Source organism: Ursus arctos, unplaced genomic scaffold, assembly GCF_023065955.2.
Source record: "Ursus arctos isolate Adak ecotype North America unplaced genomic scaffold, UrsArc2.0 scaffold_9, whole genome shotgun sequence".
NCBI classification, from domain to species: domain Eukaryota; kingdom Metazoa; phylum Chordata; class Mammalia; order Carnivora; family Ursidae; genus Ursus; species Ursus arctos.
In genome coordinates this window covers 44,901,349-44,928,068 of record NW_026623111.1, presented here as the reverse complement: position 1 = coordinate 44,928,068, position 26,720 = coordinate 44,901,349, and the positions used below count along the sequence as shown (strand labels likewise).

The following is a 26,720-nucleotide window of genomic DNA, read 5'->3' as shown; positions in this document are numbered from 1 at the left end:
GCTACTTGCTTTCTTGTCATCCTGAATTTCTGACCTCTCTTTTCTGAGCCTCAATTTTCTCTTCTATAAAAATAGATGTGGGATAATGACATGTTTTAGATAGTCAATGAATGTTTTCAATCTCAGAGTACAGACAATTGGCAAAGATAAGCTTATAAGGATTCACAGACCCAGCTACCACTGAATACATGACCTCGAACGAGTTACTTGACTTATCTGTACCTCATAAGAAAGGTGTGGTGATTCTCTTTTATATTTCCCATCTCCATCATTGTGGACATCAATGGTTTGTTTCTTTGCCTCATGCATCTCTTCAAGAAAATAATTTCAAATAGTGAATCTGAAAGCATAGAAACTTAAATTACTACATATCCTGTGAGAGTTCTTTTATAAAATAGTTTAAAAAGAACTGCTAAGTGATTATGTGTTATAAATTATATGCAAAACTTTATATTCCTAAAATTAGTATTACTGATTTCTTTTTACCTATATAAATGCAGGGTGAAAGTAATATACGCATAAACCATAAACAGGGATAAGATTGACAAAAATATCTTTGGAAGAGTGATTAAGAAGATGGAAATTAAGATGGTGTGAATAAATAAGAACCACCTCTCACTTTTAAAACTGAAGAATTATTTGTGTGCATGTTTTTAAATTATTATTTCAGAAAAGGAGATATAACTACAACACAATTCCTAAGTAATCTTCATACTGCAGAATTCTGAAAGGTTGGAAATTGAATGAATTATCAGTCAGCAAACAAAAGCAAATGTAGTAGAGCTAGAAAAGCTGGGGAAATTTTCTCTTCATCTTGAATTGCTGAGTGGAGAACAAACCATAGATGAATAAGACTGGAAATAGAGACAATTTATGAAGGCATAATGTTAGTCTGGTCTAGATAGAGTTGGAGGAGCCTGGGCCTGACTGGAAGGTAAGAGTGAAAGTGTTAGGAAGTAAATAAATAAATGTTTTTAGAGATACATTTTGAATGTAGATCAAAACAGGACTTGTCATTGGATTGTAAGAGATGATGGAAAGTGAGGAATAAAGGTTCATTCTATGATCACGGCTTCATCAAATACGTATGAAGCACAGATGAGCAAGACTGGGAAAACAGGTTGGGGTAGGAAAAGGAAATATAAATTCCATTTTAGCTATCCCCTCGGTGGAAAATTCAAGTAAAGAGATGTAATAATAAGTCTGGGACTCAGGGGCAAAAATGAGAGTTGACATATGAATTTGGAAATTACCAGTATATGTAGTATCTGAAGCCTGAAAACAAATGTTATTACTAGTGAGAGAGCACAGTCCAGGAAGAGAGCAAGGATTAATCCTTGGGTTACTCAAACACTAAGAGATCTGTAGAAGAAAAATCCCCCAAGAGAAACTTCAAGTTTCCAGGGAGATCAGAGAAAAATAGAAGAGTGGCTTTTCCCAGAAATCAAATAAAGAAATTGTGTCATGGATAATGTGTTCAAAATCTGTTAGAAGTCAAGTCATGACACAATGACATAGAATTGGCTGTTGGATTTGAAAAGAAACCCTGGGAAAAATTGACAAGAATATTTTCAATAGTGTGGTGTGAATGATATCTTTATTGAAAGGGTAGAAGGGAGAAGAATAATATATAAAGGAAGTCAGTAGATACAGAAAACTTTCTTGAGAAAAAAATATTTTTAATATGGACGAGATAAATAAGGTAGGAGTTTTGTTTCATGGAAAGGGTTTTTAAATTTTAATGTTAAGTGTGATAGCTTTGTATTGCATCCCATAAATTTTGATGGTTGTTTGCCAGTTCCTATTTAGTTTTAAGTATTTTCTTAACTTCTTTTATGAGTTCTCCTTTGATTCAGAATACAAACTATATAGTTCAATCTCTAAATATTTGGGAATTTTCCCCAATTCATTTGTGCTGGCTCAGAAAACATTTTTAACTATATCAATCTTTTTACATTTTGTAAGACTTGTTTTATGGCCTCTCTTGTGATCTGTCATGGAGAATGGTTCATGTGTGTTTGAAAAGAATTTTTATTCTGTGTCACTGGAATAAGTGTTCTAAAATTATCAGTTGAATCAGTTAGTTGATAGTTTTACTTTGATCTTAAATATACTTATGGATATTTTGTCTAGTCACTCTAACAAGAATCAAGCAGAGTTGCAATCGCAGCCATAATCAGTTATTTGTTTTTCCTTTAAAACATGTCACTTTTTGCTTCATGTAATGTGAAGCTCTATTTTCAAGTGCATGTATCTTTATACTTGTTATATCTTTCCAATATATTGACCCTTTTATTATTGTAAAATACACCTTTATATCCCTAGAACATAGGGATAGAAGTATTTGTTGCCTTAAAGTTTATTTTATATGATCAATTTATATAACCACTCCTGCTCACTTACCATTTTAACATGTTATATATTCTTTCCATTAAAATATTTTTGAACATATTTGGAAAAATAGTTGGATCCTACTTTTAATCTGTCCGACAATATCTGAGTATTCATGGGAGTGTTTAGTCTAACCTCATTCAATATAATCATTCCTATGATTGTATTTATGCCTGCTATTTTGCTATTTATTTGCTGTAATTTATATCTATTTTGTTTCACTTGTTGATATACTAAATTGACTGTGTTAAAAAAATAATGGTATACAATTCTAATTCATCTGCTGATATTTTACTTATATTTTTTACTTGTTTCCTTAGTGGTTTATCAAGAAATTACAATATACGTCATAATTTATCATTAATTCAGGTAAATAATTTTTCTAAAAATACAGTAATCTGGGGCCCCTGGGTGGCTCAGTAGGTTGAGCATTTGACTCAGGTCATAATCTCAGGGTCATGAGATCGAGCCCCATATCAGACTCTGCGCTCAGTGCAGAGTCTGCTTGAGATTCTCTTCCTAACCCTCTCCCCCTGCTCCCCACACCTCACGCACACTCTGTCTTCTGTCTCTCAAATAAATAAATAAATCTTTTTTAAAAATACAGCAATCTTGCTCAAACACATCACCACTTCCTTCCCTACTTTTGTTTTATTATAATTATACACATTATTTATTTGTATTATAAACTCAACAAAATAGTGTGATAATTATTGCTTTATATAATCTGTTATGTTAAAACATTAAATTAAAAATTTTGAAAATATTTCATTAGTTCTTTTATGTTTTCTAATATATTACCATTTCCTTTGCTCTTTTATTTTTTCTATAGATTAGAGTTACTTTGTGGTGACATTTCCTATTGGACTGAAGGAATTCCATTGTTATTTATTGTACAACAAATCTCCTAGTAACAAATTCCCCTAGTATTTTTTAATTCTGGGAATATATTTATCTTACTTCTATGTCAAAAGGATTTTTTTTTTTAAAGATTTTATTTATTTAACAGAGAGAGAGACAGCCAGCGAGAGAGGGAACACAGCAGGGGGAGTGGGAGAGGAAGAAGCAGGCTCATAGCAGAGGAGCCTGATGTGGGGCTCGATCCCAGAACGCCGGGATCACGCCCTGAGCCGAAGGCAGACGCTTAACGACTGCGCCACCCAGGCGCCCCTCAAAAGGATTTTTGATGATATAAAACTCTTGGGTAACTATTTTCTTTCACAACATAAAATGTGTTATTCTATTTTCTTCTGAATTAATTTAAGAAGAGATCTCCATGTATGGGAATGTAAAATGTATAGCTGTTCTTTTGAATATGACGCCATCTTCCTTTGTTGTTATCAAGTTCTCCCCGTCTTTAGGCAATGAGGTGTTTAAAGTGAATCATTTTGTGTCCCTCCTACTTGGGATTCAGTGAACCTAGATATTCATATTTTTTAAAGAAATGTAATTTGTTGTATCAGTCATTATGTCTTCTAATATATTTTTTCTTCCCTTCTCTTCTTCTCTGGGAGGCCCATTACACATATACTTGTGTGTTTTGTAATTTCATCTACAGATCTGAAGCTCTGCATATATGTCTTCAAATGTGCCTTTCTTTCCATTGTTCGGGTTTGGTAATAAATATTGATCAAAATTCAAGTTCACTGATTCACTGTCACTTTAAATGTGTCCAGCATGACTCATATTTATTGTAATAATCTGAAAAGTGCTAACTGTAATTTAGAAAAAATAAATATATGGATAGGTTTATCCATAACAACTACAACCACAGGAGGATTTACGTGGGAAATTGTTACTTTCCCTTGAAATTGGAAAAGCTAATGCCCAATTTTCCCAATGCTTCTAAAAATTTGGAATTTTGTCTTACAATGGAATGATCTTTCTGTTTTAAGAAACTAATTATACACTTTACTTGGGTGGTTTTGTGCACCAAAGCCATAATTTAATAAACATTTACTAGTGAGTATATATATAGTTTAGGAAGATATCTATTCTCTTATTTGTAATAATTTTATCCTATTTTTTTAAAATAAGTCTTGGGGAATCTTCAAAGATTCAGTATTTGGCCTATGATTAAATATTTCTGGTAGCAAGAGACTAACTCTTAGAGTAGTAAATCTGACTGCAGACATGAAATCCATTAGAAAGTCCTTACTGATACTAAGCCAAAATATTAGTACCTTTGAATTCAACCTGTAAATCTTAACTTGAGCTTCTGTGACCATATATATAATATATATTATATTGTATATTATAATATACATTATACAATACCATATATCCTATAATATACAATATAGGATATATATATATCATATATATATATCATACATATATATAATATATATATTTTTTAAACTTAACTTCACAAAGTACAAAAAGATTTTGGGTGAGCAACAAATCTTTTGAATCTCTTTTTTATTTCAAAATATTTGCTACTATGTTAGCTTTTCTTTAAAAGATTTATGTATTGCCAATAGCAAGGGAAAGGGAACATAATAATACAGGAAGTGTTTTTGTCAACAAAGTGAAACAGACGATTCCACTCCCTTTTTATGAAATTTATACTGTTGTTAATGTAGTCTGTTATTACATTACCTGCTTTGGTAAACACAACTTTTTTCATATAGATTCAAAATGAATCTAAGTACATTTGCTTGTTTCTAGAAATATCTATGATAGTGCTTTGCATATAGTATCAAGAAACTCTTTTGTATTATCAAATGAATTGCTATTGACATAAATCTTTCCATCTGTGTGTGTCTCAGTCTAAGTCTTGAATTATTTAGCAGAATAGGTATAGGGAAGATTATTCAAATAGTGAATTATATTAAAGAAATATATACTTAACCACTCTCTACCTTAGCTGCAATATAATTATGCGCTTGTAAAAGGACCAGTCCACAGAAAAGACAAAATGAACAAAAGTATATACAGAGCCTATCTGAGTGTTGGCAAACATAGCAAGCATGTGGGCTTCCACCCACTGTATTCACAGCCAATATTTTTCAGATCATCTTCTGTCCTAGCCCTCTGAAATATGTTCCTTTAAAAATTAACAAAAAAATATGCCTTTGTTAAATCTGAAGAATAAATCATCTATGTTTGAAGCATGGTAATTTATTTTGATAATTTCTCCACGGCCCACTTATATTTTTACTTGGGTTAATTTACTATTTAATTATTCATAGCCTGATTGCTGTTGATTTGACTTCCATCAAAGTATTCATGAGAAAGTATTCATATATATGTATATTTTAAAGAGGGGCCATTTCTTTAAAAGTGCCAAACAGTGTTTTAAATGCTTACTGTATAGTGTCATTACTTATAATAACCCCTAAATGCAGGGACTATAATTATTCCTATTTCACGGGTAGAAGAACTGAAAGGTTTATTCACTGACATTTATTAAGTGATAGAACGAATTTGAAATCAACGTGTGTACTGATTCCAGAGCCTATGCTCCTAACCACTTTTATTACTGGAAAACATGTATCATTATTCTTTATAATTAATTAGACTTTTCAAATGGAAATGAACAAATCCTGTGGTATCTTTGGATTAAGATTTATATTGTATTAATGAAGCACTGGAACACTCAATAAAGAGAAGAAACACATTTCTGTGTTTATTCTGCCCATAAGCAATTCCTGGCTTTAAAGCGAATTCAGAGCATGAACTTTTCCTTTAAGTTTGAAGGTTAAAGGTGCAGAAAGTAACTCAAAACTGCTGTGATGTACAATTTTATAGAACTATGTAATATCACATAAGAGAAACATGAATATAATTTAATATTCATGAAATAGAAAATATACTAGAAATAAATATAAGTAATATACAAAAGAAATTATTAAATTTGTTATATATAGGACCCAGTTGGGTGGGAGTGATAGATAATGATTTTCCCTTTTTTTTCTATGCCTCAAATTTATTAAAGATTTTACTGTGTGCCTCTAATCCTTTTAATATTAAAATCAAAAATTTAAATCAATGAATACAAGTGACTCAAGAGAACATGTTAAATACATATAATACCTAGAGGGAGCAAACATATTTCTCAAGTAGACTCTATCATAGAACACGGTATTTCTTTCCATTTTTTTTTAAAGACTAATTTTGCTAATTGTAAGATTTTCAAGAAATTAGTTAATTTTGTTTAAATTTTTTTAATGATTTTTTATTATATTATGTTAGTCACCATACAGTACATCCCCGGTTTCCGATGTAAGGCTCGATGATTCATTAGTTGCGTATAACACCCAGTGCACCATGCAATACGTGCCCTCCTTACTACCCATCACCGGTCTATCCCATTACCCCGCCCCCCTCCCCTCTGAGGCCCTCAGTTTGTTTCTCATAGTCCATAGTCTCTCATGCTTCATTCCGCTTCTGATTTTTAAGTCAAGGCATGACGGACAAATAAAAGCAAGAATTATATGAAATATATATGAAATAAACTTTAAAAAATATCTCACAAATACATCTTTTCCAAATATTTTCATCCAGTCTGTGGGTTGTCTTAAGAGTTTCTTTTGCAAAGCAAAAGTTTTAATTTTAATGAAGTACAGTTTATCAATTATTTCTTTCGTGGATTGTACCTTTGATGTACCTAAAAAGCAATTGCCATAGCCCAGATCATTTAGATTTTTTTTTTCTGTTTTATTCTAGGAGTTTGAGAGTCTTGCAGTTTACATTTAAATCTCTTCCATTTTAAGTTAACAATTGTGAAGGGTGTACAGCCTGTGTCTAGATTCTTATTTTTATTTATTTTAGTGTGTGTGTGTGTGTGTGTGTGTGTGTGTGTGTGTGAATGTCCAGTTGTTCCAGCACCATTTGTGGGAAAGGCTCTTTGCTCTGTTGTACTCTTTCCTCTTTTGCCAAACGTCAGTTGACTATGTATATGTGGGCCTATTACTGGGTTTCCTGTTCTGTTCTATTGATCTATTTGTCTGCTTCTTTCACCGACACCATGCTATCTTTATAGTAAGTCTTGAAGTTGGGTAGTGTCAATCCTCCAACTTTGCTCATTTCCTTCAAGTTTGTGTCAACTATTTTGGTCTTTTGTCTCTCCATATAAACTTTAGAATCAAGTTTGTTGATACCCACAAAATAACTTGTAGGGATTTTGATTGGGACTGTGCATAACCTATAGATCAATTTGAGAAAAACTTGCATCTTGAAATTGAGTCTTCCTATCTATGAACATGGAATATCTCTCTATTTATTCAGTTCTCCTTTGATATCTTTAGAGTTTTGTAGTTTTCCTCATATAGATCTTGTATTTATTTAGTTAGATTTATATTGAAGTATTTTGTGTTTTGGGGGTGGTTATATAACAGTGGTTGAATTTTTAAATTAAAATTCTACTTGTTCATTGTTGGCATATAGGAAAGTAATTCACTTTTTTATAATTAACTTTGTATCCTGCAATTTTGCTATAGTTGTATATTAGTTCCTGTTGTTTCTTTGACAATTATTTTTATTTTCTGTACAGACAATCAAGACATCTGCACACAAAGACAGTTTTAGTTCTCCTTTCCTAATTAGTAAACTTTTTATTTACTGTACTTGTCTTATTGCATTATCTAGGACTTCCAGTATGATGTTAAAAAGGAATAATGAGAGGGAACACTCTTAACTTGTTCCTGATCTTAGTGAGAAAACGGTTTCTCAGCTGTAAGCATGATGTCAGCTGTAGGTTTTTATAGATTATCATTATTAAGTTGAAAAAATTCCCCTCAATTCCTGGTTTACTAAGTGGTTTTTGCTTTGTTTTTTTTGTCATGAATAGGTGTTCGAATTTTGTCAAATGCTTTTTCTGCATCAACTGATATGATCACGTGAATTTTCTTCTTAGTCTGTTGATATAACGGATTATATTAATTGATTTTTGAATGTTGAACCAGCTTTGCATACCCAGAATAAATTCCAGGTAGTCATGGTGTACAATTCTTATTATATATTGTTGGATTAAACATTCTAATATTTTGTTTAAAAATTTTGCATACATGTTCATAAGAGACATTAGTCTGTAGTTTTCTTGTAATGTCTTTATTCAGGTTTGGTATTGGAATAATCAAGCCTTCTAGAACAAGTTAGGAAGTCTTCCCACTATCTTTATCTTATGGACAACATTATAGAGAAATCGCATAATTTCTTCCTTAAATGTTTGGTAGAATTCATCAGTATACTCATCTGCACCTGGTCCTTTTGTTTTGAAAGGTCATTAATTATATATTCAATTTCCTTAATAAATATAGGCCTATTCAGAAAGTCTATTTCTTCCTCTGTGAGTTTTGGCAGATTGCATCTTTCAAGGAACTGGTCCATATCACCTGGGTAATCAAATATGTGGATACAGAGTACTTAATAATATTTACTTATTGTCCTTTTAATGTCCATGGGAACCATACTGATGTTCTCTCTTTCATAAACATTGGTAATTTGTGTCTTCTCTCTTTTTCTCTTGGTTGGATTGGCTAGAAATTTATTTATTTTATCAATCTTTCAAACAATCAGCTTTTGCTTCTCATTTTCTCTGATTTCCAGTTTTAATTTTGTTTTTTTTCCTCCTGTAATTATTTCTTTTCTGCTGCTTACTTTTAATTTGATCTTCTTTTTTTTTTCCCCCTAATGACAGAGCTTAGACTACTTATCCCTCCAAGCACTACTTTACTGTATCCCACAAATTTGGATGAGCTTATTCTCACCTTCATATAATTCAAAATACTTTTAAATATTTTTGAGATTTATTTTGACCCTGGTATTATTTAGAAATATGTTGTTTAATCTCTGTGATGGTTAATATTATGTGCCAACTTGCCTGGTCATGGTGGGTCCAGACTATTATTTTCGAGTTTGTTTGTGGGAGGTTTCCAGATGAGATTAGCACTTGGAATAGTGGACTCAGTAGATTATCCTCCCCAGTGTGGTTTGGCATCATTCAATCCACTGAGGGCCTGAATAAAACAAAAGCTGGGGCAAGTGGAAATCACCTCCTTTTTCTAGCCTAACTGATTGAGCTGGGACATCTCATCTTCTCCAGCCCTTGGACTGGGAATTACCATTGACTCCCATGGTTCTCGGGATTTCAGACTTGGAGAGAATTATACCTCTGGATTTCCTGGTTTTCCAGCTTTCAGACGTTAGATAATGGGACTTCTTGGCCTCTGTAATCACATGAGCCAAGTCTTCATAATAACTAAATAAATTTCTCCTGCTGGTGTGTTTCTTTGAAGAACCCTAGTGAATATAATCTCCAAGTGTTTGGAGATTTCCTACCTATCTTCCTGTTACTGATTTCTCATTTAATTCTATTTGATCTGGAAGCAGACATTACATGATTTCTAATTCTTTAAAATTTGTAAAGCTGTACTTTATGGCCTCCAATTTTTTTCCTCTGTGAATATTTCATGTATTCTGGATGAAACAATTGATAGATGACAATTATATCCAGTTGCCTGATGGTACATTTGAGATAAACTATGCCCTCACTGATTTTCTGCCTACTGGACCTATCCAGTACTTACAAAGAAGCATTGTAACCTCCAGCTCTGATCATGGATTTACCTGGTCTAGCAGTTCCATCAGCTTTTGTCTCACAAATTCTGACACTTTGTTGTTAAATTTATCCATACTTAGTATGTATTATGTCTTCTTGACCCCTTCATCATTGTCTAATGCTCCACTTTGTCCTTAATAACTTTCTCTGCTCTGAAGTCTGCTTGTCTGAGATTAACACATATTCTCCTCCCCCTTTCTTTTGATTAATGCTAGTATGATATATCTATCTCTATCCATTTACTTTTTTTTTAAGATTTTATTTATTTATTCAACAGAGATAGAGACAGCCAACGAGAGAGGGAACACAAGCAGGGGGAGTGGGAGAGGAAGAAGCAGGCTCACAGTGGAGGAGCCTGACGTGGGGCTTGATCCCATAACGCCGGGATCACGCCCTGAGCCGAAGGCAGACGTTTAACCGCTGTGCCACCCAGGCACCCCTATCCATTTACTTTTAATCCACGTGTTTTTAAATTTAAATTGGGTCTTTTGTAGACAACATACAGTTGGGTCTGGGCTTTTGATACACTCTGACATCTCTGTCAATAGTACATTTAGGCTACTGAGTTCAAAGTGATTATTCACATAGTTATATTAATATGTATCATATTTGTTACTGTTTTCTTTTTGTTGCCCTTTCTCCTTGTTCCTAATTTGTCTTCTACTGTTTGTCTGCTTTATGGGGTATAATTGAACATTTCATGTTTTTTTCCCCCTCACCTTTTGTATCATATCTTTCTCCTCCTCCTGCTCCCTCCCCCCTCTTCTTCTCCCCCTCTTCCTCCTTCTCCTCTTCCTTCTTCTTCCTTTTTCAGTGGTTGCCATAGAATTTGCAATACAAATAATCCAAGCCCTCTTTCAAACAACACTACACCACGGGTATATAAATATAGTACATATCTGGGTACCAAGAAATATCAAAATAATACTAATCCCTCACTCCCATTCCTTGTACCAGGGCTGCCATTCATATCATAGATAGATAGATAGATAGATAGATAGATAGATAGATAGATGATAGATAATGTATAGATACAAATCTCTCTATATATAATTCCAATTAAGAAATAGCAATAAAAGTTTTTATTGTTCCTTCACTTATATCATTTCTGATGCTTCTTTTTCCTTTATACAGATATGAGCTCCTGGCCTATACTATTTTCATTCTCTCTGTGGAACTCTTTATTTTTTTTTCTTTTAAAGATTTCACTTACCTTTTTGAGAGAGAGAAAGAGAGAGCATGCAGCAGAGGGAGAGGGAGAAGCAGGCTCCCCGCTGAGCAGGGAGCCAGATGCGGACCCGATCCCAGGACCCCCAGATCATGACCCAAACCCAAGGCAGACACCCAACCCACTGAACCGCCCAGGTGCCCCTCTGAAGAACTCATTTTAACATTTCTTGCAAGGCAGGTCTACTCTCTACTGGCAAAAAATTCCCTCAATTGTTTTTCTGGAAGTTTTTATTTCTCCTTCACTTTTGAAGGATAGTTTTGCAAGGTACAGAATTCTAAGTTGCTATTTTTTTTTTACCTCTTAATACTTAAAATATTTCACTTCAGTCTCTTCTTATATGTATGCCTTCTAAGGAGAAAAAATCATTATTTTTGCTTCTCTATAGGTAACACATTTTTCCCCCGGCTTCTTTCAAACTTCCTTCATTTTTGATTTTCTGCAATTCAAATAAGATATGTCCAGAGATAGATTTTGATTTTGCTTTTTGTTGTTTGTTTGTCTTTTCATTTATCCTGTTTAGCATTCTCTGGGTTTCCTTGATCCATGGTTTCATGTCTGGCATTAACTTTAAGGAAATCCTCTGTTATTATTGCTTCAAATATATATATATATTATATATAATATATACATACATATATATTATATATTATATATATATAATATATATATATATTTTTTCCTATTCTTTTCTCTCTTTTTTCTGCTTCTGGTATTCTCATTACACGGAAGATACACATTTTGTAGTTGTCCCACAGTTCTTGGTAACTCTGGCAAGTTTTTTTTTTTTCCTCCAGGATTTTTCCTATTTCTACTGACACATCCTTAGTCTCAGAATCTTTTTTTCAGCCATGTACAGCCTCTTCATAAGCTCACTAAAGGCATTCTTTATTTTACTCATTCTTCTTTTAGTGTTTTTGGTCATTAGCGTTTCATTTTGATTCTTTCTTAGAATTCCCATTTCTCTGCTTATATTACCCATCTATTCTTGTATGTCATCTGCTTTATTCATTAGCATGCTTAGCATGTTAATCATAGTTATTTTAAATTCTCAGTTTTAAAATCCCAGCATTTCTGTCATGTCTTGTTCTGATGCTTGCACTGTCTTCTTTAATTGTTATTTACTTTCGCCTTTTGGTATGCCTGGTAATTTTTTTCTGATAGCCAGACACGATATGCTATTTAAAAAGAGCTGTGGTTAATAGGTCTTTCGTAACATGATGGTAAGGTGTGATAAGACATGTTCTACCGTCCTATGATTAAGTCTCAGTCTAGGTACTCAAAAAGTACCTCAACTCCAAACTTCACAAATGCTTTGCAGTTTTTGTCCTCCCTTAGGATAGGATGGCTAGAGTAGGCTAGAGTAGTGCTATCCCTTCTCAGAGGTCAGTCAGGCTCTGAAAAAGCCTCCACAGTTTAGGTTCTAGTAAAATAGATTTTCCTTGGAGCTAAGACATTTTACAAAAATTCTCTGGCGTATTTCAAAATGGTTATTTTTCTCCTCCCTCTGCCAGAAGCAGGAGGGAATTTTTCTCTGATATTCACTTTGGAAACCTGATCAATTGTGTGGAGGTAAAACTCACAAAAGTGAGGGAAATGTCCCCCCCACCCCGACCCACCATGACCGGGTTTCCTGGAGTGTTTAACTCTCAGAGTTGTCCACAATGAGTCTCTAGCAACTTGTCAATTACAATTTGGTTTTCCTATATCAACACTGTACCCACAGCGATTTCTGCTGGTAGGTTCCTCCTTCAGTAATTTGTGATTCCCTATATTCACTTGTCTCTCCAATTATGGGGGCAGAGGTTTGCCCTAAAACTTCACTGACAGATCCAAGAAAATTTGTTAATCTTTCAGCTTCTTTTTGTTTTTATTTGTTGTTAGGACAGAACAAGGACTTCCAAGTTCTTTACATGCTGGACCAGAATTCAGAAACTTTTTTTCATTAGTTTTATAAGATGCCACACTGCTATAAATCCTTAAGTTTTGAGTATATGTAACTAATAAATAAACTGGTGTTGATCTCATCTGTCAAGTGTCGGGTCCCATGTGTTTATACACCCTCATGAACCTAGAGTGGAAATCCCTCTAGTAACAAGGGGTGAATTATTTAAACATTATTCATGACATATAAATATATATTTATGTATGCATATTATCCTGAAAATAGACATGAGATTTATGGGGCATGGATAGATTGTTATCCTCATTCCCAGCAATCACTGCATTTTTCTCCCTTCACTCCAATGTTATGAGAGCTGGATATCATCCTATATATACTTGGGTTTTACTGTAGATGAAGAACCCCCCAAATTTAGGTTATTTTAGGAAACTTATTTTCAATTGTTTTTCTTTCTTATTGCAATGTCAACCTCAATAATGCATACTTTAGATTGCCCTTTCCTATGATCTATATCTATACTGTTAACTTTAATTCACTATATTCTTTCTCTTAATTTATATGTATCATTGTACCAATATTTTTATGTTCTATGTTCTCATTGTGCTTTCTATTTTCTTTCATGTTTCTTTTTTATTTATTCTTTATTTATGAATTTTTCTTCCTTTCTTTTCATTTTGTCAGAACTCATTTCACATTCCACTGCTGTCCTGTCATCAGATTCTACTTCCAATTTAACTGTTATTTTAGTTTCTGGATGTTTACCCTTTGTGTTACTTCATAAGTCTGACTGCTTCATTTTAAACAAAAATATGTTGGAAATACATGTTATCATGTTTTTGTTGTTATTGAAACCTTTTTTAAAATGAGATTTTATCATCTTTTGGATTGTTCTATTGATCTTCTTAAATATTTTGCCCAAGACTACTTCTGTGGAGCTCTGAGTATTCCTTTTCTGGCACTTGTGTTGGACTGAATTAATTTTCCTGTACTAATAGCAGGAGGTTTCAGTGGAGTGTAGAAAGAGGGGAGCTTTTCAGGCTTCACAGTTTCAGGTCTCCCTCGTCTGTTATTACAGTGGTAATTCATGCCACCTCTGTGTAGCCACCCCTCCTGTGACCCTTAGAACCTATTCTATTTCATGGGGACTTCTACTGATAAGTTGGGTTTTCTTTGATATTTTTTTACAGTCTGCTGTCACCAAGAGACACAGTCCTTTCTTCAAATGTGAAGCAGTCACTTTTAGAAGATGTATTTGGTACATACTATGAGATCAGTTACCTCTGGGCACTCCCACACACTTTTGCACCTTCTTTCTTCCCAAATCACAGTGACAGACTACAATACTGCAGATTCCTATCAGGATGAGGATTTTTGTTTTCTTCTGGAAGTGAATATGTAGAGTTCTGAAATACACAACCACAAGATGCTTTTCCTCCTCAAGGTACTTCCTTGACTTCCTATGTGGTCTCACCGGCTGGCTTTGCTTTTTGGTCACATTTTTACCACATATGAAATTTGGAGGCATTTCTGTGTCCTAATTTAGCTGAGATCATAGTTTTTAAAACCTTTTTTATTATCCTTCATGACCTAGTTGGTTTTTTGAATGAGAAATGAAGAAATTAAAACCAAATTGCTGCCTATTCTTACCATAGATGAACATTTTCACTTAAAAATGTCTCTAAAAATATACATTTAAATTTTGGTATATACTTTCATGTAATTTCAACCTATTTATATATATTATTCAGAAGAAATTTGATATAGCCTTATCACTGCAATGGCTTAGAAAAAAAATGAAACCAAAGGCCAGATATAGATAGGTCCCAATTATTCTAAACAGTCTATTACCATACATGCATGTAAGAAAATTTTTAATTTCATTAAAAAGAAAATAGTTTATCTAAATCATATTTATAATATTACACTTAAAATATTTAATTAGAATTTGTACTATTGGGATACAAAATTGGAAGGTACACAGTGGAATAGAGAAATCTAGTTATTAAATGTTGGAATTTAGGGAACATAATTATTCATCAATCTGACTTACAGTAAATAGTTTAATTCTATTAACTTGATCCCAAATAGTATTATAAAATAATTTATTTTGTTGCGGATATTTTTTCCACTTTCTTCCTTTGCCTTTCTTTATTTCTCATATTAATTATTTCTTTATTTCTCAAACTAATGTAGCTTATATTATCAACTCCAACAACTCTCTCTTTCTCTCTGTCTCAATACTATTCTAATCAATGTAGCTTTAATGATAAACTGCAATAATTATCTCCAGATTTCAATATCATTGTCTCATACAACATATTGCCAAAAATTTAAATCTGTTGTCCTTGAAGTTATTTATTGGAAAGTTAAATGGCAGACATAGATAGAAATACAAATAAATTATGTAACCATAATTACTTTTGCCTAGTTTAAGTCATTATCACAATACCTTGGAAAATTCTTCAACTCACTTTCTGGAAAAGAATACTGGTAAAATCCATAGTATCTCCAGATACTATAAAACATTATTGGAACAGTAAAACTAAATATTAAAATGTAATTATATATATGTGTGTGTATATGTGTGTGTGTGTGTATATATACATACGTATGTATAACACCACAGTAAACATAGTACTTTGTGTTTACTTTGTTCTATATATTTTAGTAGTAGGGATTTTTTATGTCTATAACTCTCAGCATTAGATTTTTTCATAATATTTTAAGAATTTACTGCTCATTCAGAGAGTTGTAAATACGTTATTTATAAATTAATATTATTCTGATGTGTACAAAATATAAAGTGGAAAGCTACCTGAATCAGCAATAGCATAAATTAAATTCTGCAAAACACCTACAATGATGAGACAAAAACTGTCATCATCTAAATATAAGTTAGGACTAAGAGAATTTCTAGAAAAATTATTTGCAATACTATGTAAATGCCATCTGTCAATGCAGAGGTGAAGCTTAGAAAAGATATGACAGGAGGCCTAAGAACAGATGAATAATACTGAACTCCATCTGATTGTAGATGCTGAGATCTAATTAAAAGAAGAAAAATAATTGAGCTAGTCTAAATTTAAAGCTCCAAAGTCTAGTCTCTCCTCATCCCTAGTGTCCATTCATTTGCTTACAAGCCTAGCAATTGGTTACAATTTGGTCTTGTCGGGATGGCTAGTTCCTTTCTTTCTGATCATTCAGCTTGTTTAGAGTTGGGAGAGATTCTATGGTTTTTTTTTTTTTTTTTTTTTTAATGAGGTAAGTGTCTTCAACTTTCTTTTATTTGAGTATAGTTGATCCACAATATTACATTAGTGTGAGTTGTACAACACAGTGACTCAACAAGTCTGTGTTACGCTATGCTCACAAGTGTTCTTATGCCTCATTTCAACTTTATTTTTCCTTTCAATAATTAAATTAGATGAATGAGAGAAGCAGCAATAACATTTTAAAGAAGTCAGGAATTACGAGTTTTTTCCAACTTTATCGCCCCAAGATGGCATTAGATAAAAACTCACTACTACTGATGAAATAAAAGAAGCCCATTTCAATTTGAAATTAAAACTCACACAATTATTTAGAATGTTATTTAACATCCATAAGCATATTTCATTCTCTCAGTTTGTAAGATAGGCATTATTCAGGAGATAAACGCGTTCCCAGGAACTGGTGACTTACTTGCCTATTATCATACACAGTATAATAAGGAAAAGAATTGAAAAATGAACCTTGACTTCAGAATTCTAGCTCAGAATTCAGATCACCTTAGTGATTCCTGAAATCATGTTACTGTAACGTATGATTTGTTTTTGGATACTATTAAGTAGCATTATCTTAATTTGAGAATAATCTGTGCAATGGGATTGTACCATGTGCATAAGAGTATAAATCACTTGAATATTCTGTTTACTCATTTATCAAATAGCTAATTTTACACATAATCTTCAGATGCTTTACAAGTACCTATTAGTATTTTTTATAGTGATGTTTTAGTATCATCACAGTTTTACCCAGCACCAAACAAAAATCAAAGCCTCTATTTTTCTTTGCTTTAGTATTGTCTGGAGAGTAGAGGTGCATGGCAGATATGAGCTGCACAGACCTTTTCAGCATTTGTCACATCTGACATAAGCATGACAGTAGGGCTCGTAGTGGGGTGATGGGAATTCCACTGTGCTTACAGCTTTCCTATCTCTTGGCAAAAGTAGTACTTCTCACTAGAGTTCACTAGGTGAGGGAAGATCGAGCTTTCATTTCAGAGAGCACAGGGTTTTTATCCAACTGCCTCCACTGCAAACTTTAATAACAGTTTTTAAGAATATCTACCAATTCTTTGCCTGCCGTATCTTTTTCCAGAACTATGTGGAGAAAACGGTAAGATGTATGATATGATTATATATTTGTCATGTTTTAGTGATAAGAAACATCTTTCAAACATGTTTCATAATGTCAACTTACAGGAGTTCTTTAGATGGCAAAGAATTTTAAGTTAGAAAAGATTTTAGAGATTACTGGTGAACTCACCTATACGTTAAACAGTTTCCCTAAAGTTTTATAATGTATTAGTGACAGGGTGATGAAAGGAAACTTGGTGGGGCGCCTGGGTGGCACAGCGGTTGAGTGTCTGCCTTCGGCTCAGGGCGTGATCCCGACGTTATGGGATCGAGCCCCACATCAGGCTCCTCCGCTAGGAGCCTGCTTCTTCCTCTCCCACTCCCCCTGCTTGTGTTCCCTCTCTCGCTGGCTGTCTCTCTCTCTGTCGAATAAATAAATAAAATCTTAAAAAAAAAAAAAAAAAAAAGAAAGGAAGGAAACTTGGTCTCCTGATTCTAAATTAGCTTCTTGATTATCCCACAGTCTGCTCATTTACTAGCTACAACTTGCAAAAACCATTGAGCAAACCACCAACAAAATGAGAAAATAAGTTAATGACAAGGACCTTTAACTTAAAGATAAAAGTTAGGTAGAAAAATCTATCTTGAGAAATATTCCTTAAAATGTGCTTCATACCTTGCTTTAACCGCAATGGATGGCAGGAGAGTGACTATCATAATAATTGTAAATATTACTATATAAGGTATGAAAGTAGAGCCTTGTTATGCACAGGAAACCTCTTCCCAAGCTGGCAAAGAAAATCCCAAAATATAATTACCCTTGTATAGCAGATAAAGAAGAATTATTATGGGAATGAGCTAAGTCATCTATAATGCCATCTAATTTCTCACAATTAGATGTTAATGTACCTATGGATTCACCTATAAATAAAAACTGCACATGTTAAAGCTTCAAAAAAGATTCCACTTCCTCAAATGTGTTCTTTAATGTGTTAATGAAAGCAAAAACTGAGAAGTATTGAACTCATACTTTATATATTTTACACATCAAAAAGTGAAGACTATTCAGTGGAATTTCAATAAAATTTCTAGTTCCTTTATAAAATTATTTAAAACCCTAAAAGGAGGGGAGCGTGGGTGGCTCAGCTGGGTAAGCATCTGCCTTTGGCTCAGGTCATGATCCTGGGGTCCTGGGATTGAGCCCTGCATGGGGGGCTGTGCAGGGAGCCTACTTCTCCCTCCCCTTCTGCTGCTCCCGCTGTTGTTCTCCCTCTCTCTCTCTGTGTCAAAAAAATAAATAAAATCGTAAAAAAAAAAAAAAAAACCTAAAAGGAAGAAATAATGCAAATTTGACTGACTTTTTCTTGCCTACCACCCTGTCCATCCACTTCACCCTCTGCTTGAGTGTTGATTTCTTTTTTTAAGGCCTTATTCTCAATTTTCTATGGTTCATTTAATCAAGTTATTTCTGAACAGGGTTTTAATCTATTGATACTAATGGAAGTTGACCACTTCCAAAATTTAATTTGTAGCTAGTTCAGCTAGTTTTTCTTTTAAAGTTTGAGTTGTTTTTTGTTTGTTTGTTTAGTTTTTACTTTTTATAGTTTGCCTCTATCACACAGATATGAATGGAAGTGGTTAAGAGTTTTATCATACTTTTGATAGGAAAGCAATTTCTCCCTCCTTAGAAAGGTAAGTGTCATGACAATCTAGCAGCCCAAAGAGAGGATCAAGGGTTGCCAAAGTGAAAGGATTTGAGAAACAGGAATATGAAAATAAGAATTCAAGAGCTGAAAGATGAAAATCAGAAAGGAAAATTGTCTAGAAAATATCTTATTTGCTTATTTATTTTTGTAGCTTGTTTATATTTTACATTTTAATCCAATGAGGACAGGCTGCCTGGTTTTGACTAAGTGTAAGGTACTGGGAAAAGTTGAAGATGGTAGGGAATGGGGGGTAGGGGAAGGAGACGGGAGGGAGACAGAAAGCGAGAGAGATTTTCTTTTATTGTGATCTAGCTTGAAAATTTCCACATTGGGCAGAAAGTCATCAGTATATGTTTTCTGAATAAAGATAAATATCCATCTGAATTCTAGCTTTAGAACATTAGTTTAGTTGCTTTAATTTACGTATTTGGCATGCTATACAGTGGAATATATTTACCAACTGTCAAATACACTATTAATACATCATAAATATTTCTATGTGAAGAGAAAAGAAGATGACTGCATTGGGGAGGTTAAGGATAACAGCTAATATTTTGGAATTAGATGCACAAGGTAATATTTTAATCATTTGGCATGTTTTATGAATTTCATCCTTACTACAACTTTTCTGAACTAGGTGCTATTATATCCCAATTTTATAGACATTGAAGCAGATATATACAGAAAAAAATATCTAGACTATCAAAACCCAAATGAATGCCTGAGAACCAAGGTATCTGTAGTAAACTCAGAATATAGAAGCTTTCAATCTACTCATAGGAAAAAACTTATATGTATTCCAAATCTCCTAATGGTCTCAAGGCTTGTTTGAACAAAAATATACCATAGTTGGCACACAAACTCAATGAGCTCATTATCAGAAGCTCTGGGTTCTATAGAGTTTAAATAAGATTGAATTAATGACTGTTACAGATGGAAGGGCCCCAGAGAGTCCCTGTATTACTTTTTAAATGTACAGATAAAGAACCTGAAACCCAGAGAGTTTGAATGCTTGCTCAAATCAAGGAGTTAGTTGGTGGTAAAGCTTTGATTAATTCAGATTTCCCAACTCAGGATCATAGGTTCTGCACTCTTTTACCTCCCAGATCAAAATTTGGCTGGAGGAATACTCTAGGTATTTAGTAAAAAACACAGAGATTATAATTTGACTGAAATGCATCATGAAGTCCATTTCCATTCCTCCAAATGAAAGTTCCTTGCAAAATAAATGTGTATTAAGTTATAAAGCTTCTTTTGCAATATTAATTTAAAATGGAGGCTGTGAGTATTTTTTAATGTCATGTATCAGAATTGTAGTGAACTCCTAATTGAATATATCTATGACAAACTTTAAGAGTGATAAAAATTTGATATTAAAAAGGATGGGACAGAATTGTGGGTTGTGAGTAAAAAGGACTGTATTCAATTCCTAGATTAATCTTTAAATGAATTATATTTCCTTGTGGAAGTCACTTTGCATCTCTAAATCTAATTTTCATCATCTACAGACCAAGGTATTTGACTTTAATGATATTTATTATTTTCTTGCACTACATTTCCATACTTTGGTTTGAACTTTAATTATCTCACTTCTTTTGCAATTCGTTTTTAACTGCAAGCTCTCTTTTCTGTCCCCTTTCCTTCCAAATATCATTCTCTCTACTATTGTATTCATTTTCTTAACATTGCTGTAAGGATTCATGCAGAATCCTTCATCTACTGTTCATTTCATTTTAAATAAAAATCAAAGGCATTAGCTTGGAATTTAAGACTTTCCTTTTTCAATAGTAGGATCCTAAACACGCTTTTATCCTGTAGCTACAACTCCACCTAGTTTAGAAGACTTTAAAAATTATCTTTGTAAAAAAAAATTATCTTTGTATATCAAACATCCATAGGTCTCCATTTCAAAAAATAAATTGAAGTCAAAAGAAATGAGTATGAAACATGCTTCACTGTTCATATCTATTATCTAAAAAAGGGATATTCTTAAAAACATCAAAATATGTAATCTCTGGCAATTTCTTTTTTTAATTACTTCTTCATTAAATATAAATATCTGATAAATAATTTGCATGTTTGGCATAATATTTTTAACATAAGCATCATATAAAAAATGTTGCTTCTTTTTAATATACAAAAGTTTTTTTTTCAGCCAAAAATATCAATATATGGGACACTAGGTTATGCCCTGCAAAGGAAGCATTTTGTAATGGGTGTCACTTACTTAATTGCCATATATGGACAGCAAAATCTTGGCTCATTAATAATATAAAGTGCCTCCAGGGAAAATTTTATTAGTAACTATTTGCAACTTTGGAATTTTTTTTTAAAAGACAGAAACAAATCTTTTTACCAGAATATTAAATCAAGATGGTAGAAGAAGCTCAGTTTGTTCCACCCACTCTGGCCTCAAATCAGAATACAACATAATACAGATATGCATATAAATATTGTATTATAAATACATACATATGCACATACATATGTGTGAAGATCAATTTTATGTGTCAAAAATGACTGGGCTAAAGGATGCTCATATAGCTGGTAAACATTATTTCTGGTTGTGCCTATGAGGGTGTTTCTGAAAGAAATTAGTATTTGCATTGTCCTAATGAGTAATGGTCACCCTTACCAATGTGGTTAGGTTGAGGAATCATTGGAAAATTTAATTGAGTAATAAGATGGTTGGAATCACCATCAGTAGAATCCCAGAGTTGATCAGAAGAAGACTGTTGTGAACGTAAAAGTGGAAGAGATGAGATGTGGGGGACGGGACTCACACTAAGATGAGGAGAAACAAGGTGTCCTGACGCAAATACCATACAGATACAATTTTGAGCAACTGATCAGTCAGTGCCTCTTCCCAACTCATCCTTTGTTAGACAGCTGGAAGAAGTGGGATTTATCCATAATGTAAATTAGAGAGAACAGATGTTTGTGCCAAAGAGGTAACAACAACAACAGAAATTCAATGGATGACGGAGTGCCACCATCCTTCAAAGGTAAGCTACCCGTATATCCCTTTGAATATCAAACTTCACAATCATTCGCGTAGTGAGAAAATTCAAGTATGTGTCTATCATCAAGACTCACTGAAACATGTAAGAAACAATATCAAGAAAGAGAAGTAGCAAAAATAAAATGTAATAAAACTCCTAGCCAAGAGAAAATAGAAGTTTCAGAATAACTAACATCTTCAGAGGGATTTTAGAATATTTTGTACAAATGTAAAATAACTATGTAGATTGGTTTTAATAAAAAATCTAGATTGTAGGAGTAAAAGGCAAATTAAAGGACAAAAATGTGGAATGGACTCGACTGAAGTAAATTATTGAGCTGGAAGAGTGGGCTAAGAAAGATCTAGGAAGGCAAAAAGAATATAATTATCAGAGGGGAAGGAAGAGAGAAAAAATATATGAAGAAGTAGTAAGTGGAATGATTGAGTGTGCACTTTGGATTGAGACTGTCAGGAGTTAAATCCTGGTTTCTCTTAATACCTGCATGAACTTTGACAAATAATTTAGCTTTTCTGCTTCTTTTTCACTTTTAGAATACTAATAGTAGTAGTAGTATAGTAATAGAATAATAGCTATTTCTTAGAAATACTGTGGGGCTCAACAGTTAGTTATGCAAAGTCCTTAAAAACATATTTGACGATATTCATTGTTTGGTAATTGTTAGCTAGCATCCATATTGTAAGGGTAAAATTATGACATTTTATCATCTCCCCTTTAGTGTGTCTCCTTAGAAGCATAACAGACTTGATAGTAGGTCTGATCTATTATTTTTAAGGACCTTCTGACTCACAGAAATGTAAACACAGTCTCTGAAATAAACTCGAGTTCCTCAGGAGATACAGGAGACTATTGCAAGGCACAATCATGAGTCAAGGAGATAAGAAACATTTACATTGTTCTTTCTTCTGTTCTACCTAACTAATGTGTGTGAAATTCTGTCTAGACTTTGTAGTCTCTTTTACAGACTGCCTAAAATGTGCATTGCACTATAGATATATACCATTTTGTAATAAAATTTCTTTCTTCCTTTTCCCTGTTTTGTGGAGAGAATTCTGTCTTAATAAGATTTTTATTTTCTCAACACTATATTTTCAGACATTTCAATATCCATTTAGTAGAAGTTCTGGAAAAAAAACATTAAAAAAGTGAATGAGTGAAGATAATAATAATAAAAAAATAGAAGAAAGATACCTTTAGGCAAACAATTAGAATTTTCAGATTAAAAGGACCTAATTAGTATCTCTTTAAATGGGAAAAAAAAAAAGCCCATACTTAATTTCACCATGTTGAAAGTTAAGAACACTAAGATTCAAGATTAAAGACTAAATATTCCCAGACAGGAAAAAAAAAATACATTCCACAGGAAAAAGAATCAGAATATTATCACAACTTGGCAAACACTAGTCAAGGATAACAGAAACAGATCCAACTGAGAGAGAAATCTATGATGAATGAAATAACATGGCATCTGGATGTATTAATCAATTCTTTTTCTCTTAAGGACTGGTAAAAATATTTTATCAGGGTTGACCAAATAATTTTCTTTATATCAGTATTACCTTCCTTTCTTATCTTACTTTGTTTCACTTCTGATGATATATTTCATCTACTTCTGTGTCTCTCAAATCACTTTTTCAACCACTCAGCTCTATGATTCCTCAAATGATAACGCTCAATATTAATTCAAGCAAATTAGACTCTGTAATTAGGTAAAGATGAAATTCTAAATTAAAAAAAAATCTCTATCACTTGACTAGATGCCTTCATTTTCTTCCTCTGGAACAAATATCTATGTAGTGTATTTTACTACATACCAGACAATGGTTTCCTTTTCCATCTGTGTTCTGCTCTAGTAGTTTTTCTCTTGTCTGTGTGTTTTTCACTAATCTGTGATTATGTTTTGTCTGTTGAAGTAATAAGCAGTGTTTTTCCAGATTATCTTTTAGGGAGGAGAATAGACTTGAGATAGCTCAGAGCTGAAAACAGATTTCTCATTATGTAGAAATATTCATGCCACAATACCTGTTAGAAGCTATCACATTTTTCTTTTATTTGGAAAAGCTCTGGTAACTTTTAATCATTCAAGATGCGTTCTCATATCACTGCCATACATAATTTTAGTGGACATATGTTTCTTGGTCAATATCCATTCCTTTAGGGAATCAGCCTTCCTGAATTCCATATGGTCTAAGATGATGTGTCAATGATCATCTCTATCATTCTCAGAAGGGACACATTATCCCAATGGTCACAAAATTGGTTCAAAGAACATCTGACTGAAGCCAAGTCAATTATGTGTTTTCCTCCCAGGGTTGGAAAGATAGACCCTCTCATTCCCATATATTACAATATAGATTGCATTTGAATTTGGACCATCTGAAATCAATTCCCTTATTGAATCTAAGGGCATAATTAGAGAATGAAAACTACATACAGAAGAAAGGTAGACTATGAATGAAATGAGTAACAGAAATTTGACACCATTGCTTGAACTCCCAGTAATCCAGTTGCATCTTACACCTATGGGTTTCCTAATTAATTCAGCTTTCTTCACTTGCATCTGAAAGATTCTCAACCAATACAGAGATACTACCTCAATTTTACATAAGAAGAGACTAAGATTAAGAATTTCAGTAACTCTCTCAGTGTACATACACTCACATATGTACGTGCACACATGCACACTTATTTATCAATCTATTTATTTGTTTGAAACAATCTTTTTCCTTTCAGTGTTGCAGAACAGATACTATATAACAGACACCATGTAAAGTAGGCATCTGTATTTCATTATCTAATAACCTTTCATGAAAACAATCACATAAAATAAATAGACTGATAGATAAAATAAAAAAAATGAAATACACCATTAATTGCTCATTTGGAATTAGTCCTTTCCCCTTTCCTCCAAAATCATTTAGTTACTAAGACCATCTTAAGACATTCATGTCTCAAGATACATCGTGGAGAGTGGAATTTTGTTGGAAGATTTCTTAGAGGAATTTGCCTGCTACTTTTCTCACCATTTGATACAGCAGCCCAATTCTTAATAGTAGCAGCTTATCTCTCTCATCGTTTGTAGTATCAATAAATATCACCGAATGAAGAGGCAGAATTTCCAGAGATTCACTTATTACCCAAATGAAATAATTAATCCTGAGGTCATAATTGGGTGTTTCCTCAGGGGATGCTTTCTTATATATAGTACTACATAGCCCTTTACTGAGGTCTACTAGAAAATGTAAACCCTCATTTCTCACTTACTGGCTTTTCTGTGTAGAGTCTTTCAACATGTGTTCTTGATTTATGGGTTTCAGCTGCTTAATTCCATGGCTAGTCATGCCCTGTATGTTCTTGGAAGTGGCCCAACAACTTTATCACACTTGACAATGAGACATAATCTCCCCCACCTCCAATGTATTTCCTAAGACTAAAGTTCCTAAATCATCTGAACTCCAAGTATTACAGATTTTTCTATGGCTTATATACATGATCTTCAATGGAAACATGATTTACCCTTTCCAAATTGGCTTCCTTAGTCTTACAGATAATATGTAATCCTTAAAGAATCCACAATCAAATGTAACATTTAGCAATGTTACATATAGAATCGTGTCTATTCTTGTATTTGAGAACTTTTGAAAATATTTTTAAAAAATTTTCTGCAATAGATTGTTAAATTTCTTCCAAATACCCATGCCTCTATTCAGTTCTATACTTAGAGTCTCCCCTATTGAAGAAGTACAATTCTGGCCACAAAGACTTTAGTACTGGCTATACGACTTCCTTTAGAAAAAAGAAATATGCACAGAAGGGACATAAGCCATATCTGAACCAAAGTTCCACAAGGAAGATTAAGGTTTTTCTTTCAGTCTGGACCCTGAATGAAGACTCCACAAACAGCCAAATCTGACTCATAACAATACATAAAATGAGCAAGAAATAAACTTTGATATTGTTATAATTTGGAGCCTATTATTGCAGCATAACTAGAAAAAGCTAACTAATATATTCACACCACTTAAAATTCCAAGTGATTTATTTCTGGTGTCTGACACTAAGTTTGGAAATCTCTTGGCAATTGTTTCTTCCAATATTTTCTTTTCACTTTATAAATATTTGCTTCATTTCACAAATTTTGATTCTTACAGTGATTAATGAAAATTTTGGCTAATCTTCAAAACTGTTCTGATTAGAAGAATCTGCTCATTGATTCCTTTGAAGTATTTTGAACATATCCACTTTCATGTGATATTAGTGCTAGGAGAGGTCTTTAAACAGATGTGACCATTGGTTGGCCCTTGAGCTGGATCCAAAACTTGGCAACTCCTCATTGCCTCCCTGTCCTGTGAATGTCTGTTCCACTCACATCCCCTGCTCCCAGAAGCTGCCCAGAGAGACAAGGAGACAGCCTTGAGATAGTAATGACGTGGTGAGACTCTGGACCGTGTATGTGAAGGAACCCAGTTAAGGCCTTTAAATAAACTTTTAAGATTCTGGTGGGCAGGTGCAGGAATCTACTCATCTTGCAGTCATCCAAAGACAATCCTCATAAATAAGCTCCTTTGCTT

The 26,720-nt window shown here is 33.3% G+C and overlaps 1 long non-coding RNA gene across 1 annotated transcript in view; it reads right to left on the bottom strand.

Annotated features, from left to right (window-relative positions):
- Nucleotides 1–228: 228 nt before the first annotated feature.
- The window catches only part of LOC130543274 (uncharacterized), a 33,226-nt gene continuing 6,734 nt past the window's right edge, over nucleotides 229–26,720 (bottom strand). The window contains exon 4 of the long non-coding RNA XR_008958501.1: nucleotides 229–340. This is a non-coding gene — a long non-coding RNA (uncharacterized LOC130543274). The remainder of the gene's footprint in view (nucleotides 341–26,720) is intronic.